At 42.1% G+C, this 20,252-nt stretch overlaps 1 non-coding gene across 1 annotated transcript in view; it reads right to left on the minus strand.

Moving 5' to 3' along the window:
• LOC104428865 overlaps window positions 1-19,791 on the minus strand; it is a 20,629-nt gene extending 838 nt beyond the window's left edge. The window contains exons 1-5 of the transcript XR_005546786.1: window positions 19,631-19,791; window positions 13,333-13,637; window positions 11,125-12,077; window positions 3,397-3,459; window positions 1,448-1,589 (exon numbers count right to left, since the gene is read on the minus strand). This is a non-coding gene — a transcript (AAA-ATPase ASD, mitochondrial). The remainder of the gene's footprint in view (window positions 1-1,447; window positions 1,590-3,396; window positions 3,460-11,124; window positions 12,078-13,332; window positions 13,638-19,630) is intronic.
• Window positions 19,792-20,252: the final 461 nt, after the last annotated feature.

The following is a 20,252-nucleotide window of genomic DNA, read 5'->3' on the forward strand; positions in this document are numbered from 1 at the left end:
TACCCTTCCTCCTCTAGCCTCCAAACCTCGGCAATGGCTGGCCACAAGCAAGGCCAGGGATCTCACCAACGTCGCCCGAGGTCGCCGACATCGCCCAACTTAGTGAGGCTCAACTTTGCTCGCCTCACCAGTGACTGGGCAAGCTAGCTAGGTCATCAACCCTTGCTTGAGGCCTAGCAACCAGCAGAGTAAGAAGATTAAAAATCAGAAAAAAATTAAATAATTATATGAATTAGTCCACATTAGCACCGATTGTCCTATGGTCGTATCACGTGGGACGGCCAATACTGATTAAACCACCACGTCAGCAATTTTCGGTTAAAATTGGTTGAAAAGACTAAATTAGCAAATCGTCAAAAGGTTTAGGACTAAGTAGGCACGATTGAAAAATTTAGGACTGAATTGGCCGTCGTACGATAATTTAGGACTTTTTGGACAGTTTTCCCCATGGTTGCCCGATCGATCGAAAAGAACGTATATCTTTTTCCTTAAAAAAAATAAAATAAAATAACTTTGCAAAGAATTGTTCAGTTGTTCTCGGATATGTGTCGCGCTAATTAGCAATCAACTAATCCCAGCAGGTGTCGCAGTCTCCTCGCCCCAACGAGCGGTGATATATGTATTTGCCTATCGGTTGCGGGTTAAAAGTTCATTTCCTTTGTAGGATGCAATTACCTGGTTGCTTCCTTTACTTTTTCTCCATTAGAATCCTCCACTTTTTTTATCTTCCTTATTTCTTTCTAGTAGAATTCTAGAAGAACAATAGTGACAACAGTTCTAAATTGGTGAAAAATAAAATGAATTAAGTTTGAACCGACGTAAATAAAAAGGACAGGAATTTAGTAAACATTTGAGGTTGAAGTTGATCTAGACGCACCTTAGATTATAAAATACTTTTTCATTATCGACAATAATTTATATTTAAATATTTATGTGAATGATGAAAAAAAATTTCAAATATTTATTTTTGTAAGTGATACGAGTAATTACTTTTAGAAAAATATTTTTTAACTCATATCTTTTCTGCCAAACAAGCGAACCTTAATTTAAGAAAAATTCTCTTTAAGATATTCAAAATACTTTCTTCAAACTAACAAGTCGTGAAATTGTGATGTGTGTAGCCAGATTACTAGAATGGCCTGCTTTGTTCGAGTACCGAGAAAATTGTAAGGTGTAACTTAAAAAAAAAAAAAATCAATTGCACTTAGCTTCTTTTCCTTATCATCAAATACCTTATACTATTTTTTAGTTCATTTATAGCTAGCAATGCCTAATATCATATATACATGTGGTTCTTCCATAATGCAAACCATTTATACCTGCACACACTCTCTTCACATAAAAGATCAACACACCAAGGACTATACTTAAGATTTATTGGATTTGTTGCTAAAATAATAGTCGAGTACGCCATTCTCTTTCACTTCTTCAGCACATCCTCTCCCACCTTTTTCTTGCTCTCCCGCACTCGATGTCTGTTGCCCTTCTTCCTGAGCCATTGCTCTAGCTGCAGTTGCTTCTGCTTCCGCTGCAGCAGCTTTTTCTTCTTCTGATTTCTTCCTGGCATCTGATATTGCTAGTATAAACACCTAGAGGGGGGGTGAATAGGCGCACAAACAATTTTTCGATATACGGAAGCAACAGATTGAAATACGATCGATGTAGAGAGAGTAAGGAAGAGAAAATCAAACACAGGATTTATAGTGGTTCGGCTTATTCCAAGCCTACGTCCACTCTTCCGCACGATGACAGCCCACCGGCTGGATTTTTACTATGATCAAAGAGAAGTTACAGCACAGCTTTGCCTTGATTCCACAGTGTAGATGTTCTATCACACCTCCTCAAGGTCTCTCACAAATATAGACTCTCTTTTGTATACAAGTATTCGCTCAAGAGATTTATCTAAACAAATAGGAGCTTCAGACTTTGGAATTCTTCTATTCCGCACTCTCCTTAAACAACTAAGAACGTCTTCCTTATATACTCCTTTATGCCATCATACCCGTTGGCACTTTCCAAAGGAATTCCTCCAATCTACCCGTTGGACGGAATCAATTAGGAAGATCGTTCGAGCTATTAAAGGAATGTGTTGATAGCCCATCAATCATGTTCGCCCATACAATCAGGATCTCGGTTTCCATAAGCAAAACATTCCAATAATATTTAGACAATCATCGAATCTTCAGTCATTGAATCAATCTTGATCAATCAAAGGATTCGATACGTCTTCTCCAGCCACGAGATCTTCTCCAGATGACAAGGTTAAATCCTGAACAAAACATCCGGTTCGGGATAACCTTTCTTCAACGGATCGTGCTGTCAATGAGGATAGACTTTGATTCTTGAGTCTCGGCTGTCCGGAAGTCTTCGAGACTTTAACCAACGAGTCCGCGACCTTCGGACTAGACCGACGGAAACATTTTGTCAACTTCAAAACTCTTCACGAGGATTTCTCCAACAATCTCCCCCTTTTTGATGGTGACAAAACCTTCCTACGTGATTTAGATAACTTTGACTCCGCAAAACATTTCTCAAACACATATGCATATCTTATGGAAATAAATGGCTAATAGAATAACACTAGAATCTGCAACCACGAAAATAGGTTAGTCCAATATATGATTTAAGCCATTCATAAGATATCAATATTGATAAATAGAAGCAGTCAAACCAGTCAAATCAAGTCTAGGCATTCTTATCCGGACATAAAACAAAGTCAAAGTCTGTCAAAAACAAACAGACAGTTAAACACAATCCAACAAACAGTTAAAAAGATTGAAAGTTTTCAAATCATGCATCTCTCCCCCTTTTTGTCATCATTTAAAAAGGATGAGATGAAATCAAGATTGCTTGGGAACGCGGACAAGCTGGAAATCTTCCATAGATCGAACAATGCCTTCCGACCTCTTAAAGTCTTCCTTCAACTGTACAACCTCCTCACTCTTGGCATTGGCCCGATTTCGAATAGAGAGGGCTTGCATCTTTTCATTTAATGAACAGGAAGAAGCTTGACCTTCATTCTTCAAGCTTTGAACTTCGCATCCCAAGGCATAAATCTGACCTTTCATCTCCAAGAGAATTCCATGATTGCGAAAATCTGCTCCATTATCGTCCGAGTACTTGCTTCGCTCGTTCGATGGAGTAAAAAGCGAGACGATGGTGGATCAAGATAATCTCGCAGGTTGGGCGATGAAGCTTCATGAACTTCCTCGGAAATTGAGATGCATAAACATCTTCGGGTCCGAAGCGAGCGACTAACTCCTTCACTTTCATCTGGAAATGAAGATGTCACTCCTTTCTCCTGAACTCCCCCTGTTTTCATGCCTACAGGTGGAGAAGAGATTTCCTCAGGTTCTCCTTCTCTTCTTTCTTCTTCGGGTCTTTCTTGCTCGCTTCTTGCTCTGTTTCCCTTTCTTCTTCTTCCTTCTCTTTTGCTTCTCTTTCTTCTTCTTCCTTCTCCTCTCGCTTCTTTCGTCCTTTGTTCCGATTCTTTCGTGGAACAGGATGACTTAAGTTCCTCAAAGCCATTGCGAGATGGTGATGTCATCGTCATCATCTTCATCCTCAACGAGGAGAGCTCTTCTTTTCTTTGATGGAGCAGCCATGGGCTCCTTCCCTTTCTCTTAGCAGAAGAAGAGAATTGATGAGATTTGGTAGGAGTCTTCTCCTTGAATTTCTCTAATTCCTTGCTCAGTTCCTTCAGACGCATTTTGGTTACCATTTTCAGTCCTACCACCATATGAACGCATGATCGAACACAAAAGATTTGCGAAGGCTGAATATTCAGATGTCTGAATAACTTTGTAACAAGGCTTGGGTAAGGGAGTTGACCTCCGTCCTTCATCATCGCTCTATACATATGAAACATAACAAAGTATGAGGGAGAGAAAACTTCTTACCACGAGAGGATGGCATACATCAACTTTGCCTCGAACTTGACACATCGGTTTTGGAAGTTGATTTCGGCCGAAGGCAATTGATCACGATTTTGTGAAGCAAGATGTTGAATGCATTCATCCGTGAGTAAGTGATCTTCTCATCTGTTCTCCCGTCCTTCACCAGTTCAAGTGTAGCCCCAGCAATGGAAACTTTAATCGGATGACATCTGCTCTCTCAACTTCTAGCACATCTGCCAGCATATTCATATCCACAACATAGTCTTGTTCTTTAACACTAAAGGAGAATCTATTCGCATCCAAAAAGCTAAGATTTGAATAGAAATATGCAGTCAATTCAGTATAAGCCTCAGTAGAGTCAGAACAAAACTTTTCAAGTTGAAGATAACTGAACTTTTCCCTCAAGTTCATTTTCACAAAGCATCCGAGAAAATCAAAGTCCACACTCCTAGGGTTTATTACCCCACGCTTCAAAGCAATTTCGAGTACAGATCCTTTTGTTCCTTTGATCTGAACAAATCTCCCCTTTTTCCTTGAATTTCAGCCGCAATACCCATTTTCGGTTGAAATAGACTGAACAGATTGTCATCATCATTCCCATCTACAGGATTTGGCCCCCGGTCCACGAGGATCACTTGGGATATTCGCAAGGGTTTCCTCGGCCACCCCTTTACGAGCGATTCCCAAACTTTCCATTCTTTTCGAGAAAGATATATTCGTTCCTATATCATTTTTCTTTAACAAAATCATCAACATAGTTCAAAGGAGTATGAATTCCTTTTAAAGCACGATATAGCTTGTAAATAAAAGCGGGCTTTTGAACTCTTACGGGTCCGCCTCCTCGATGATTTCTTCCCGATGCCGATCAACAACGCCTTGAGGACTAGAAGGTGGAGAATGACGCTCGCCGAGAATGTTGTGGGCTCGGTTGCTGATCCGGAGAAACTTCATCTTCGCAAGATCGAAGTGCGTAGGCCCCTCACTCATTCTCTGTGGTCCCCCGCTTGCGATTCTTGACGACTTTCGTGAAGAAGACATCTTTAACGGTGATTGGAAGTTTCCTAGCTTGACTTTCCCGAAAAGATGATAACTTTTTGAAGATTTAGCGAAGAAGACAAACGGGAATGGAGGATCGATGCTTTCTAGGGTTTTTTGAGAGAGAGTAGAAAAGTGAAGAGAATTCGACGGTGCTTGTTCGGTTAAAAAAGAAGAGTAAACAAACCGTCACAAAGGAAATAAAAATATGCATTTTCAAAATAACTGTCTTTATCCGCAAAAATAGTTATTTCAAAATAACTTCCCTTTTGAAAATGAATCGATGCAATATTTATGTTAATTAAATATAGCAACAATTTAAACACGGTCGATGATCGTACCTTTTCAAGATAAGATTGGAGAGAGAAAGACTTACGGATCGAAGGTCTAGCCAAGACTGTTGATAAAGTCTTGTAAAGCTCCGAGTCCGAAAGTCTTTAGACTTTGATAACCTCATACCTCAAAATATTGAGTCCGGGTCCGTATAGACTCAAATTGATTTTTCTCCAAAGGCTTTGTGAATATATCCGCCGGTTGATTCTTTGAGTCAACAAATTGAATTGAAACATCTCCATTTTGAACATGGTCTCTTATAAAGTGATGTCGAATCTCTATATGCTTTGCTCTTGAGTGGAGAATTGGATTTTTGGTGAGGTTGATAGCGCTGGTGTTGTCGCAATTAATCTCCGTGCATGAGTCTTCAATTTCAAAGTCTCTTAGCTGTTGTTTTATCCATAGAATTTGCGAACAGCAGCTTCCAAGAGCTACATACTCGCTTCGTTGTTGAAAGAGACACAGTGCTTTGTTTCCTTGAAAACCAAGACCTTTGTCCCGCTTCCAAGCAAGCGGCAAGTTCTGAAGTGCTCTTTCTATCAACTCTCGCAACCGGCCAGATCTGCGTCTCGAATATCCAGAAGATTAAAGTCTCCTTCTTAGGATACCAAAGACCGATGCTTGATGATGAAGCGACGTATTTAATGATGCGTTTCGCAGCACCGAGATGAGATTCTCTAGGATCGATTGAAACCTAGCACGAGATGCAAACACTCAACAAAATATCAGGTCTAGAGGCGTAAGATAAAGAAGTGATCCAATAATGCTCTGTCATGACTTTTGATCAACTTTCTTCCCTTCTTCATCTTTGTCTATCTTTAAAGAACTTGACATTGGAATGTCTACCTTTTTGCAATTCTCCGGTCCAAACCTTTTGACAAGATCATTCACATATTTTTCTTGATAAATAAAAGTTCCTTCCTTCAATTGTTTTATTTGAAGACCAAGAAAGAATGTTAATTCTCCCATCATACTCTTTTCAAACTCATCCCGCATAGACTTAGAAAATTTCTTGCCTGATTCTCATTAGAGGATCCGAAAATAATGTCATCCACATATATTTGAACAAGTAAGAAACTTTTGTTTTCCTTCTTGATAAATAAGGTCGTATCTACTTTACCTTTGACAAAACCATTTTGTAATAGGAAATTACTTAACTGTCGTACCAAGCCCGAGGTGCTTGCTTTAAACCATACAAAGCCTTTTTCCCTCGAAGGCGAGTCCGGCTTCTTTGGGTCTTCAAACCTGGGCGGTTGTTCCACATAAACTTCCTCATGGATAAATCCATTTAGGAAGGCGCTTTTGACGTCCATTTGGAATAACCTGAAATTCTTAAAACAAGCAAACACAAGTAATAGACGAATAGCTTCTAACCTTGCCCCTTTGGAGCGTAAGTCTCATCATAGTCTATTCCTTCTTCTTGCGTATATCCCTTGGCCACGAGTCTTGCTTTATTTCGTACGACTTTCCCTTTCTCGTTCATCTTGTTTCTGAACACCCATTTGGCTCCAATAACAGTTTTTCCTTTTGGTTTGGATGTCAATTCCCAAACATCATTTATGCTGAGCTGTCTCGAGCTCTTCTTGCATAGCTTCAATCCAGCTTTCATCGATAAAGCTTCTTCTATGCTCTTTGGTTCAATTTCGAAACGAGTGCCACAAAGACTAGACTCTTCTCGCCTTTTGGATCAGTGCGAATTCCTTCATTAATTTCGCCGATTATAAGATCTTTGGGATGACTAGACTTATGCTTCCAGTTACTCGTTGATTTGTCCAGGTTGATGATCCCTTTCTTTATTTGGATCTTCACGAACATCTTGAAGCTGGTTTTCAGTCGAGATGCTTCTTGAGTTGTAGACTTTGGAGGGTTCAGAAAGCGGGTTCGAGACTCTTCTTGATGAGTCTCGACTTGATTCATCTTGCGTTGAGTCTTGAAATTTGACATTCATTGACTCCTCCACGGTCGGCTCTTCTTGTTATAGACTCGTAGGCTTTGCTTGAAGTAGAATATCCAAGGAAGATACCTTCATCGATCTTTCTTCAAACTTACCAACTCGATCTTTTGCATTTTTCAATATGAAACATTTGCACCCAAATACATGAAAGTATGAAACAATAGGCTTCTTTTCTTTGAATAACTCATAAGGGGTTTTCGAAGAATAAATCTTAAGAAAACTCTATTGATGATATAGCAAGTTGTTGAAACACACGCCCAAAATCGAGAAGAAATTCTACTTTCAATTAAAAGAGTTCTAGCCATTTCTTGAAGAGATCTGTTCTTTCTTTCCACAACTCCATTTTCTTTGAGGAGTATACGGAGAGGAAAACATATGCTTACGGCCAGATTCATCACGAATTTTGTAAAATCTTGATTTTCAAATTCACCTCCATGATCTGTTCTTATACTAGAGATAACACAACCTTTTTCATTTTGAACCTTTTTAGCAAAATTTTCAAAATACGAAAAGGTTTCGGACTTACTTGAAAGGAAATATACCCAAGTAAAACGGGAGTAATCATCAACAATTACTAGACAATACTTCTTACCCCCAATACTCGAGTTGGTTGGTCCGAAGAGATCCATATGCAGCAACTGTAGAACATGATTAGTAGAGACATGATTTATTGGCTTAAAAGAATTTTTTACCTGCTTTCCCATAATACATGGAGTGCATGAATCAGTCTTTTGGTATGGCAATCTGGGTAATCCTCGAACAAGCTGTTTTGAAGAAATTTTGGCTAATTGCTTCATGTTGACATGACCAAGCTTTTATGCCATAAGCTTGCTTCGTCTTGAATTGAGATAAGACATTGCGATTCATTTGGTTTCACATCCGTAAGATAGATGTTTCCATGTCTTCGACCCAGAAAAGATTGAGTAGAGTCTTTACTTATTCGGAACATGTTCCTTCTTGAAAGGAGATCTTGAAACCAGTATCACACAATTGACTAATCTTTGAGAAGATTGTAATTGAGTCCTTCCACTAAGGAAACATTACTTATTGTGAGAGTTCCAATTTTCACGGTTCCAAATCCCACAATACTTCCTTTTGCTGTTTCCTCCAAATGAAACTTTTCCACCATTTACTTGAGCAAGCTTTATAAAGCAATTTGAGTCTCTGTCATGTGTCTTGAGCATCCGCTGTCAAGATACCACTTTACCTGTTTCTTGATGGAGACCTGCATTTAACAAAAAGTCTCAAGCTTTCTTTGGTACCCAAATTTTCTTGGGTCCTTTGGTGTTAGTAAGATAAACAGTATTAGCCCATACTTTCTTAATAGGTTTCCATACCATAGGACACTCTTTTTCAAAGTAATCCGGATTGTTGCACTTAGAACATCGAGAGCATTTCTACCTACGGGTTTTACAAAGACTTTCTTGAAGTGATTTTTGTAAACCTCACTTGAAAGCCTTTTCTTAATTCTTTCTTTTACTTTAGGAAAATCAATCAAGGGAATTGTTTCTTGTCATACCAGGACCCAGACTTATTGAAGTAAGGTCTTTGTCTTGAAAGAATTTTCTCAAGTTTTCAGATCCCATAGAAAATTTCTTTGATATATTAGATAAGTCTGTTTTTAAGAAAGCATTTTCTTTTAAAAGATTTTCTTCACTTTCTTTAAGATTGGAAACAGACAAGTCTAGACTTTTAACTTTTTCTGCTAAAACCTTTTCCTTTTGTTTTAGGCTGAGTTTTCCCTTTTTAGTTTGGAAATACTTTTGAGAGAAGTCTTAAGACTAACGCATAGTTCCTCAATATATTTAGAAACTTTGACAGGAATTTTAAAATTACTTGCCTCAAATTCTGTCATCGAGTCGATCCCGAGTCCGATCCAGTCGAGTCCGATTGTGCCATCAGACATAGATTGGCATATTCATTATCACTTTCTTCACACTCGTATCACTCCAGGTTTCAGCTTTGAGAGCTTTTCGAAATTTTTCAGCTTTTCCTTTCTTTTTCTTCAAAAAGAGGACAGTTGGTCCGATGTGTCCTTTTTTTCTTGCATTCAAAGCGAGACTACATCTTTGTTTGGTTCCTCATCATCACAGACTTGGTCCGCTGTCTTTGAAAGCCTTGTTTCTTTGAGTTGAACCTTCTTCATTTTCTGTTTATTTTTCTGAATCTTCTTATCATGAGAGCAAGCTCCTCATCGTCCATATCTTCTTGAATCTGTAACATCGGAATCATCATTTGATTTTAATGCAATGGATTTCTTACCTCTTGGATCTTCATCTTCATTGATCCTTTCCACTTCATAGGATGAAGAGTTCCAATCAGCTCATCGACGAGATAGTGGCATAATTCTCTGCGTCTCTCTTATCGAAGTCTTTATGTGATTCCAATCCTTGGAGAGTCCACGCAGTAGCTTGTTTACCCCCATGGGATCGAAGTTGGTTGACCTTGATTTTCAAGACCATTTACAATATCGTAAAACGACTAAACATGTCGATATTGATTCTCGGCTTCATTCGAAGGCTTCATATTGACCGAGAAGAATGTTGATTCTTGTTTCCTTCACTCGATCTGTTCCTTCATAGGTGATATGCAATCTGTCCCAAACTTCTTTTGCTGTACCACAAGAAGATATTCTATTATATTCAGTTGGTGATAAAGCACAATATAAGGAATAAATTGCTTTTGCATCGAGTGTCTGTCTCTTGGTTATTTCTTCCGAGACATTCCGCTGGATTCTTCGGTTTCTTTTCCTCTTTCAAAGACGATGCGGTGGTAGGAGTAATTCCTTTTTTCTACAACGTCCCATTCCGGAGGATCCTTTGATCGTAGGAAAGCTTTCATCTTGTTCTTCCAGATGTTGTAATCCTTTCCATCAAAGTAAGGTGGTGCAGTATTGCTTTGCCCTTCCATCAGCCCGGTGCTAGCATACTAGCCATGGATCTTTTACTATGAAGTAATACACTTCAAATAAAGTAAGTACACAGGCTCTGATACCAATTGATATTGCTAGTATAAACACCTAGAGGGGGGTGAATAGGCGCACAAACAATTTTTCGATATACGGAAGCAAATGATTGAAATATGATCGATGTAGAGAGAGTAAGGAAGAGAAAATCAAACACAGGATTTATAGTGGTTCGGCTTATTCCAAGCCTACGTCCACTCTTCCGCACTGACAGCCCACCGGCTGGATTTTACTATGATCAAAAGAGAAGTTACAGCACAGCTTTGCCTTGATTCCACAAAGTGTAGATGTTCTATCACACCTCCTCAAGGTCTCTCACAAATATAGACTCTCTTTTGTATACAAGTATTCGCTCAAGAGATTTATCTAAACAAATAGGAGCTTCGAGACTTTGGAATTCTTCTATTCCGCACTCTCCTTAAACAACTAAGAACGTCTTCCTTATATACTCCTTTATGCCATCATACCCGTTGGCACTTTCCAAAGGAATTCCTCCAATCTACCCGTTGGACGGAATCAATTAGGAAGATCGTTCGAGCTATTAAAGGAATGTGTTGATAGCCCATCAATCTGTTCGCCCATACAATCGGGATCTCGGTTTCCATAAGTAGAACCTTCCAATAATATTTAGACAATCATCGAATCTTCAGTCATTGAATCAATCTTGATCAATCAAAGGATTCTGATACGTCTTCTCCAGCCACGAGATCTTCTCCAGATGACAAGGTTAAATCCTGAACAAAACATCCAGTTCGGGATAACCTTTCTTCAACGGATCGTGGATCTGTCAATGAGGATAGACTTTGAGTCTTGAATCGGCTGTCCGGAAGTCTTCGAGACTTTAACCAACGAGTCCCGCCGACCTTGAGACTAGACGATGGAAACATTTTGTCAACTTCAAAACTCTTCACGAGGATTTCTCCAACAGCATCCTCTTTCACCTTTTCGAGCGCTTTGATCAATCCCTCCAAGCAAGCCTCCTCGTCCTCATCGTCCGACTTAGGCATCAAATTCTCCGCCACGTCTGCCGGAGTCATCTCCGTACCCTCCAGCAAGAATCGCCTCACGATGTGAAGCAGGCGGGTGCGACTCGATGCCCAAGTAATTCCTTGCAAGCACCTTGAACGACTCAAAGCAGCAATACAACATCTCGATATGCTTGTCCATCCTCCCTCTCCCGATTAAGGCTGGGTCGAGCTTCTCGACAAAGTTGGTCGTGAACACAATGATCCTCTCACCGCCGCACGCCGACCACAGCCCATCGCTGAAGTTCGGGAGCCCCGAGAGCGTGACCTTGCTGTCCTTGCTCTCTTCCCCGCCTTTTGCCATTCTCTTTACGGGATCCGCTTTCTCTCCGTCGTCATCTTTCTCTTGCTTCTTTGTCTTCCTCGGCCGGTCAGGTCGAGCGGCGATCAATGTCCTCAATTACTATGATCGCCTTTTCGGACGTGTCAATTAGTAGCTTCCTCGGCTCCGTGTTGTCCTTGACTGTCGTCGCTCAACATCATACACGTCGTAGTTGAGGAAGTTGGCCATCGCAGCAGTCATCGTGGACTTGCCGGTCCCGGTGGGCCATAGAGGAGGTAGCCACGCTTCCACGCCTTGCCGATCCGCTCGTAGTACTCCTTCCTCGCTGGAACTTGAGGAGGTCGTTCATGATCTCCCTCTTCTTGCTCGGCTCCATCGCTAGGGTGTCAAAGGTCGAGGGGTGCTTGAATGCCACGTGGCTCCACTTGCTTGGCTTGTGGTAGCTCCAGTTCGAGCTAGGGTTGTTGGTGAAGAGCTTCCGTTGCCGGTTGTCGGCCGCCACCACCTTCCCCTTCTCCGGGACGTGCTTTATGTAAGAGCCGGTGATCAAGTCCCGGTGGCTCTGTGGAAGGTCAGCCTATAAAACCTGGACGCAAAAGCAACGACTCATTGATTTTGCTTGGTTGACCAGAGAAGGTGAGTGTAGGCAAGAAATCATCATTGAAAAAAAAAATTCAGTACATGAACAAAGTGAACGGATTTTCAAGTCTCCGAATTAAATAAACCACGTTGATGAGCATATATACCAGGAAGAGAGACAGATGTTGATAAACTGGTAAATTTTAACCCACACACGTGTGTACCTTCTGTTAGGGGTGAGCATGGTCCGGGTTGGTCCGGGCCACCCCCTAACCCTAGGACCAACCCGTACAGTGTCGGTCCTCAATTTTTAGGACCGAGGACCGACCCTATTGAACCTGGGACCAAGGACCGGACCGACCCAATGGGTTCGGTCCGGTTCCAAGGTCAACCCCGGACCGATCGATAATTTTTTTCTTCTTATTTTTTGTACTCCCTAAGAAAGCAAATCTACAAATTCAAATTACACATCCATCGATAATGTGGTATTGTGCAACTAAACTATAAATACCAATACATATTTATCAAATTTAAGATGACACAATAATAGAAATTTCGTACCTATTAACCGCTCATCGAGATATGGGGCAAGATGGAAAGTTTTTGTAATCATCTATCTTTAATATTCATAACACCATATGCAAAAGCGTTTTCCTGCATTTGATCATGTAGAGTCCACTCAACCAAAAAATGATCTTCACACCACTTGACTAGCAAATCACCGTAGCAAACCGTAGTACTACTCTACTGTTCAAAAACTTCTACCATTTGACACAAATTGAAAAGCAAAGTGCAGCTGAAATTCATTAGTAAAATACAATTAAACCATAAAAAATTCAAAATACTTAATATAAACCATGAATATATAACTTCACATCTTGTTAATTCACTTAAACTTCTAAACACTTGAAAATAAAACAAACGACACATAATTAATACTCAACAAGAGTTTTAAATTGAAATTACTATTAGTGCTATTGATAGAACATCTCAATATAACATAATATAACAGACATTTTATTTAGGTTTGAATATATAAAAGAATTATAAATAATATAATATAATATAATATACAGGGTTGGTCCAGGGTTGGACCGACCCAAAACTCTTAGGACCGAGGACCAACCCGCACAGTGTTGGTCCTGGAATTTCAGGACCAAGGACCGACCCAGTCCCCTTGGGAACCGGACCAAGACCGGCAGGGTTGGGCCAGTCCAGGGTCGGTCCAAGGTCGACCCTAGACCGCTGCTCACCCCTACCACCTTGTCTTCGGATGACGGGGACCGGGAAAATGGGGACTTACGGGAGACGATCGGGCTCGACGACCACCGAGCTTGACCCCTTCAAATTCGTCGATGACTTCCTCGTTCTCGTCCATGCTTAGGACAAGCGACATGCTGTCCTTGACGGACTCAGCCTTGAGCCGCTTGCCCGGCGGAGGCGCTTCGGTCGAGGTAGTTACGGGATTGCGGTGTAGGCCTCGCCCGCTCGAGTCACTCGCCTGTGAACTCCGGGAATTTGATCGGACGTACGGGTAGACGTGGCCAACGGCCTTTTGAGCATAGGCCTTGTTGAATTATGTCTCAAGTTTGAATCCATTATACGATACCCGATACGCGCAAAACATTTTCACGTTGAAACGAGGAAGAACGTCAGCGAAGCATTTAATTAAAATTAAGGAGCGTGCGATAGGAGCCTAAAAAAGATCCAACCCTTGGCGTTGGAAATAAAGTCTTCAATCCATGGGATTCTTCTCATTTGTCAGCATAAAATCTGAAGGGGTGATCGTCCAAATTCTTCTACGTTATTAAATGCATGCACATGGCCATGTGCATGCATGCTTGTAGAAGAATTGGTTGGTCAACACTTGCTGCTTCTGAAGCTATCTCGTAGGCGCCCAATTTTCTTCTCTTCTTGGTCATCTTTGTGGACTTCTTTCGTCTTGTTGCGGATAAAGAAGGAGAGAAGGCAGAAGCTCTTCTACGTGTGTCGGTACACGCTGCTCAGCTCACACGCTAACATTAAATGCATGGAGGCACATGCTTTGAAGATCGGTGCCTTCGACAACTCTCGAGTACAATATTATTTTGTTTCCTTCTCTTCCACCGATAAAAAGGAGAAGACGTTTGGAGCTTGATGAGCTGCGAAAGAAAAGAGCTTCGTAGTGAGCGAGAGAAAAGAGCTCGAGAGAGAGAGAGAGTGCGAGGCTTGAGCTCAAAGAGGTTTTGTGCGGAAGTTGAGTCCATTGATTTGTTTTGTTAAACACCGTGGGTATCGGGTATAAAGTAGGGCTGGGAAACACTTGAGTGCATATGTGATTGTAATCCTGTAATTCTCCGATTTATAGTGGATTGATTTGCTGGCTCTCCCCGTGGACGTAGGTTCCGACATTCGGACCGAACCACGTAAATTTCTGGTGTCCTGTCATTTTATTGTTCCTCGTTTTATTTCGATCGATATCTATAGCTCCCGACATAATTGCAAATATACGATCCGCTTTCGCTGAGACGCCGATTTACAACAATTGGTATCAGAGCTAAGACTCTGCAATTATGTCTGGAGCAAAAGTAGAGATTGAGAAATTTAACGGGAGGAACAACTTCGGGTTGTGGAGCGTCAAGATGAAGGCGCTATTAACAACTCAAGGATTAGCCAAGGCATTGGAGGGCAAGGCTCAGTTGCCTGAAACAATGCGAGATGCTGAAAAGGACGAGCTAACGGAGAAGGCCAAGAGCATCATCCTGTTGAACTTATCGGATGAAGTGCTAATAGAGGTGGCCGAGGAGGAGGATGCCGCAGCGTTATGGGCTAAACTTCAAGCCCTCTATGTAAAGAAGGGTTTGAACAATCGCTTATATATGCTGAAGAGAATGTTCCAGTTCCGATACACTGAAGGTACGTCCATTAGATCCCACCTAGATGAGTTTAATAAACTCATGATGGACTTGAAGAATGTTGGCAAGATTTTAGATGATGAAGAACAAGGCATGATGTTATTGGCATCTTTACCGGAGTCATGGGAGCACTTTACCGATTCCTTGTTACGGGGCGTACTACGATTACCTCAGAAGAGGTAAAATCTGCCCTGTTTTCAAAGGAGTGGCGAGAGAAAGTTGCATGATGACAGTCTAGCGCAAGATGTAGCGCGTGGACTGGTGATTCGAGGTAGAGACCAACATCGGAGGCCCGAACGAAGTCAAAGCAAAAGCAGGTCGAAGTCGCGACATAGAAAATCAAAGGTCGCGTGAAGTGCTTCGAATGTCACGAGGAGGGGCACATAAGGAGAAATTGTCCAAAGCTAAGAAATAAAGGCGTTTGGCAAAATGCCACAAGCAGTGTGGCGAATGTTGCCGAGGAGAGTACCAGTGATGCCGAGGCTGTCCTATGTGTATCTACAAGTTCGTCAGGAGACGAATGGGTGCTAGATTCTGGATGTTCCTATCACATGACTCCTCACAAGAACTGGTTCACTACCTACCCGGATCGCAGATGGTGGTAGAGTTCTTTTGGGGAATAATGCAGCCCGCAAGGTTGTGGGGATAGGAACAGTTCGGATCCGAATGCACGATGGCGTAGAACGGACGTTGACAGACGTAAGGCATGTACCGACGCTGAAGAAGAGCCTTATTTCTCTGGGTACACTCGATGACCTCGGGTGCAAATACACAGCTGAAGGTGGAGTGCTGAAGATCTCTCGAGGTGCCCTGACAGTGATGAAAGGGAAGAAGGCAAATTCTCTCTATCATTTACTGGGAGAAACCGTGACCGGAGTTGCTGCAGTTTCATCAGGTGAGTCAGACTCAAATTTGACTCAGTTATGGCATATGCGATTGGGACACATGAGTGAGGCGGGTATGACAATGCTTTGAGTGAGAAGGGGTTGCTTGAAAGGTCGAAGACGGGAAAGCTGGACTGTGTGAGCACTGCATCTTCGGGAAGCAGCGTCGTGTTAAATTTGGTACAGCTCTACATTCGACCAAGCAACCGGTCGAATACATTCATTCAGATGTTTGGGGACCGTCTCCAGTTCCATCAAAAGGAGGTGCCAGATATATGCTGACATTCATCGACGATTACTCAAGGAAGGTATGGGTGTACTTCCTGAAGCACAAATCCGAGGTATTTGATCGGTTCAAGAATTTTAAGGCATTGATTGAGAAGCAGTCAAGTAAACAAATCAAGTGCCTGAGAACTGATAATGGCATGGAGTTCTGTGGTAAGGACTTTATCGAGTTACGCCAAAAGGAAGGGATTGTGAGACACCGCACGGTTCCCAGGGACACCACGTGAGAATGGCGTAGCGTAACGGAAGAACAGAACTCTACTCGAGCGAGCTCGGTGCATGCTTTCACATGCGGGATTGGGCAAGGAATTTTGGGCCGAAGCAATAAATATGGCGTGTTACCTCAGTTGTCGATCTCCATCTTACGCTATCGAGTGGAAGACTCCTGAAGAAGTATGGTCGGGGAAACCTGTTGATTACTCCGGATTACGAATATTCGGATGTCCTGCGTATGCTCATGCGAGAGATGGTAAGCTTGAGCCGAGGGCAAAGTGCATATTTCTGGGTTATGCACAAGGGGTGAAAGGCTACCGGCTGTGGTGCACTGATCCCAGATCACCCGGTTTTCTAATCAGCAGAGACGTGATCTTTGACGAGACTGCAATGCTTCAAAGGAGGAATCTTGAGACTCAACTTGAGAGCAAACGGATCATGGTGTCGAAGTGAGGTGGAGATTCAAGCGGAGTCTCCAAAGACCTCGAGAGGTAACGAGAGGAAGAGATTTGAGATGAGGCCACAATTCCCGAAGACGGTGATACCGAACAACCAGCAGAGCCACAACACAACATAGCCACGGGCAGAAAAAGAAGGCAAATTAAACCACCGGTACGTTATGGTTATTCTGATATTGCCTATACATTAACTGTAGGTGATGAGGTGGAGATAGATGAGCCTTCATCCTATTCGAGGCGATGGCTAGTGCTGAGTCATCACAATGGCTAGAGGCTATGAGTGAAGAAATAGAATCACTCTATCGAAATCAGACATGGGAGTTGATCAAAGTACCCAAAAGTCAGAAAATTGTTGGATGCAAATGGGTCTACAAACGGAAAGAAGGCATTCCCGGTGTAGAGGCAGCCAGGTTCAAGGCGAGACTTGTTGCGAGGGGGTATACTCAACGAGAGGGCATCGACTACAATGAAGTGTTCTCTCCCGTGGTAAGGCATACCTCTATTCGTGTATTACTTGCATTAGTTGTTGCACGGGATCTTGAGTGGAGCGGCTAGATGTGAAAACGGCATTTCTTCATGGTGAATTGGAGGAACAAATTTACATGAAGCAGCCTGAGGGATTTGCTATTCCAGGTAAGGAAGACCATGTTTGCTTATTGAAGAAATCATTGTATGGATTGAAACAATCTCTAGACAATGGTATAAGCGTTTTTGATGCTTTCATGACTAGTCAAGATTATTCGAAAAGTCAATTTGATAGTTGTGTTTATTTTAGGAGATTGGAGGATGGGTCTTTGATTTATTTGCTATTATATGTTGATGATATGTTAATAGCAGCTAAACATATGTCCGATATTGATGTGTTGAAGCGGCGGTTGAGTGCTGAGTTTGAAATGAAAGAATTAGGTGCTGCTAAGAAAATATTGGGTATGGAAATTTTGCGTGACAAAGCTGCAGGAACGTTGCGTTTGTCTCAAAAGAAATACATTGAAAAGATCGTGGCACGTTTTAATATGCAGTCAGCAAAATCTGTAAGTACTCCTTTAGCCGCACATTTCAAACTTTCTGACAAGTTATCACCGCAAGGCGAGGGAAGAGGAGGAACATATGTCCCGTGTTCCTTATTCTAGTGCAGTGGGTAGTATTATGTATGCCATGGTATGTACTAGACCTAACATTTCACAGGCTGTAAGAGTTGTCAGCCGTTACATGAAGCACCCAGGTAAGACTCATTGGGAAGCCGTGAAATGGATCCTCAGATATCTAAAAGGGACAGCAGACGTCGGCATTATGTATCGGAGGAACGTCAATGGCAATGAGACCACAGGGTACGTGGATTCAGATCACGCCGGTAACTTGGATGATCGCAGATCGTTAGCAGGGTACGTGTTTACGCTAGCAGGTGATGCAATAAGTTGGAAAGCGTCTTTACAAGATGATGTTGCATTGTCTTCAACTGAGGCGGAGTACATGGCACTAACCTTTGTTGCAAAGGAGTCGATATGGCTAAGGGGTTTGCTCTCGGACCTTGGACTGGAGCAGAAAAGTGTCACCATACATTGTGACAATCAAGGTGCGATATATTTGGCTTATAATCCAATATATCATGAGCGAACAAAACATATCGACATCAGGTACCATTTCATCCGAGATGTCATAGCGAAGGGTAAAATTGTTGTGAAGAAAATAGCAACAGCGGAGAACCCAGCAGATATGATGACGAAGCACGTTCCTTCAGCAAAGCTCGAGCTCTGTATGAGCTCGATTGGTGTCTGTAGAATATGAGCGCCCATCGGGGCGTTGGGAGAGCCGAGCATGGAAAATAATCACTATAACTTGGCTTCAAACGTTGAGCCAAGGTGGAGAATTGTTGAATTATGTCTCAAGTTTGAATCCATTATACGATACCCGATACACGCAAAATATTTTCACGTTGAAACGAGGAAGAACGTCAGCGAAGCATTTAATTAAAATTAAGGAGCGTGCGATAGGAGCCGAAAAAGATCCAACCCTTGGCGTTGGAAATAAAGTCTTCAATCCATGGGATTCTTCTCATTTGTCAGCATAAAATCTGAAGGGGTGATCGTCCAAATTCTTCTACGTTATTAAATGCATGCACATGGCCATGTGCATGCATGCTTGTAGAAGAATTGGTTGGTCAACACTTGCTGCTTCTGAAGCTATCTCGTAGGCGCCCAATTTTCTTCTCTTCTTGGTCATCTTTGTGGACTTCTTTCGTCTTGTTGCGGATAAAGAAGGAGAGAAGGCAGAAGCTCTTCTACGTGTGTCAGTACACGCTGCTCAGCTCACACGCTAACATTAAATGCATGGAGGCACATGCTTTGAAGATCGGTGCCTTCTGACAATTCTGGAGTACAATATTATTTTGTTTCCTTCTCTTCCACCGATAAAAAGGAGAAGACGTTTGGAGCTTGATGAGCTGCGAAAGAAAAGAGCTTCGTAGTGAGCGAGAGAAAAGAGCTCGAGAGAGAGAGAGAGTGCGAGGCTTGAGCTCAGAGAGGTTTTGTGCGGAAGTTGAGTCCATTGATTTGTTTTGTTAAACACCGTGGGTATCGGGTATAAAGTAGGGCTGGGAAACACTTGAGTGCATATGTGATTGTAATCCTGTAATTCTCCGATTTATAGTGGATTGATTTGCTTGGCTCTCCCCGTAGACGTAGGTTCCGACATTCGGACCGAACCACGTAAATTTCTGGTGTCCTGTCATTTTATTGTTCCTCGTTTTATTTCGATCGATATCTATAGCTCCCGACATAATTGCAAATATACGATCCGCTTCCGCTGAGACGCCGATTTACAACAGGCCTCGACGTGCATGCGGAGCTGGGGAGGGAAGTATTGCCTAAACATGGCCCATGCGAACATCAGCGCGGCAATGAAGGAGCCGAGGTTACCCCACATTTCCAATGCGGTCATCATGGTTTCGCTTCTTAGTCCAGCTTTTTTTATTTATGCTTCGATGTTATCTGGAGGGTTGTGCTTGTATTTATATGGAGTGATCAGGCAGCTCCTCGCTCAGCACATGAACTTCTCCGACTTTCTCGTCGGATCGAGATCCTTCGTCTTAAGTTCTGTTCCTGATAATAACTTTTAACATAAGATATTATAATTTTTTCATAGAGCTCGAATCAATCATGGAACCTAATTTTCTTCATTTTTTTAATCCAAAAACGGAACATTTTGGTTAGATCCATGCACATGCCGCCCATTCATTGGTCACAGATTCACACAGCATGGCTCGTCAGTTTTTGAATCAAATTCTGTATGTCATGGGTGACGACAACCTTTTTGGCCAGCCATACAATCTTCTTCTTTCGACAGGTGAAAGGATCGGAATAGCAGCCCTCTTTGAGCGTTGTATTACGGGGTCCGTCCCACAAACGGTGTGGACTAACGATGTCCAGAGAACCGGCTAAATACTTTGTCC

Source organism: Eucalyptus grandis, chromosome 10, assembly GCF_016545825.1.
Source record: "Eucalyptus grandis isolate ANBG69807.140 chromosome 10, ASM1654582v1, whole genome shotgun sequence".
In the NCBI taxonomy this organism is placed as follows: Eukaryota; Viridiplantae; Streptophyta; class Magnoliopsida; order Myrtales; family Myrtaceae; genus Eucalyptus; species Eucalyptus grandis.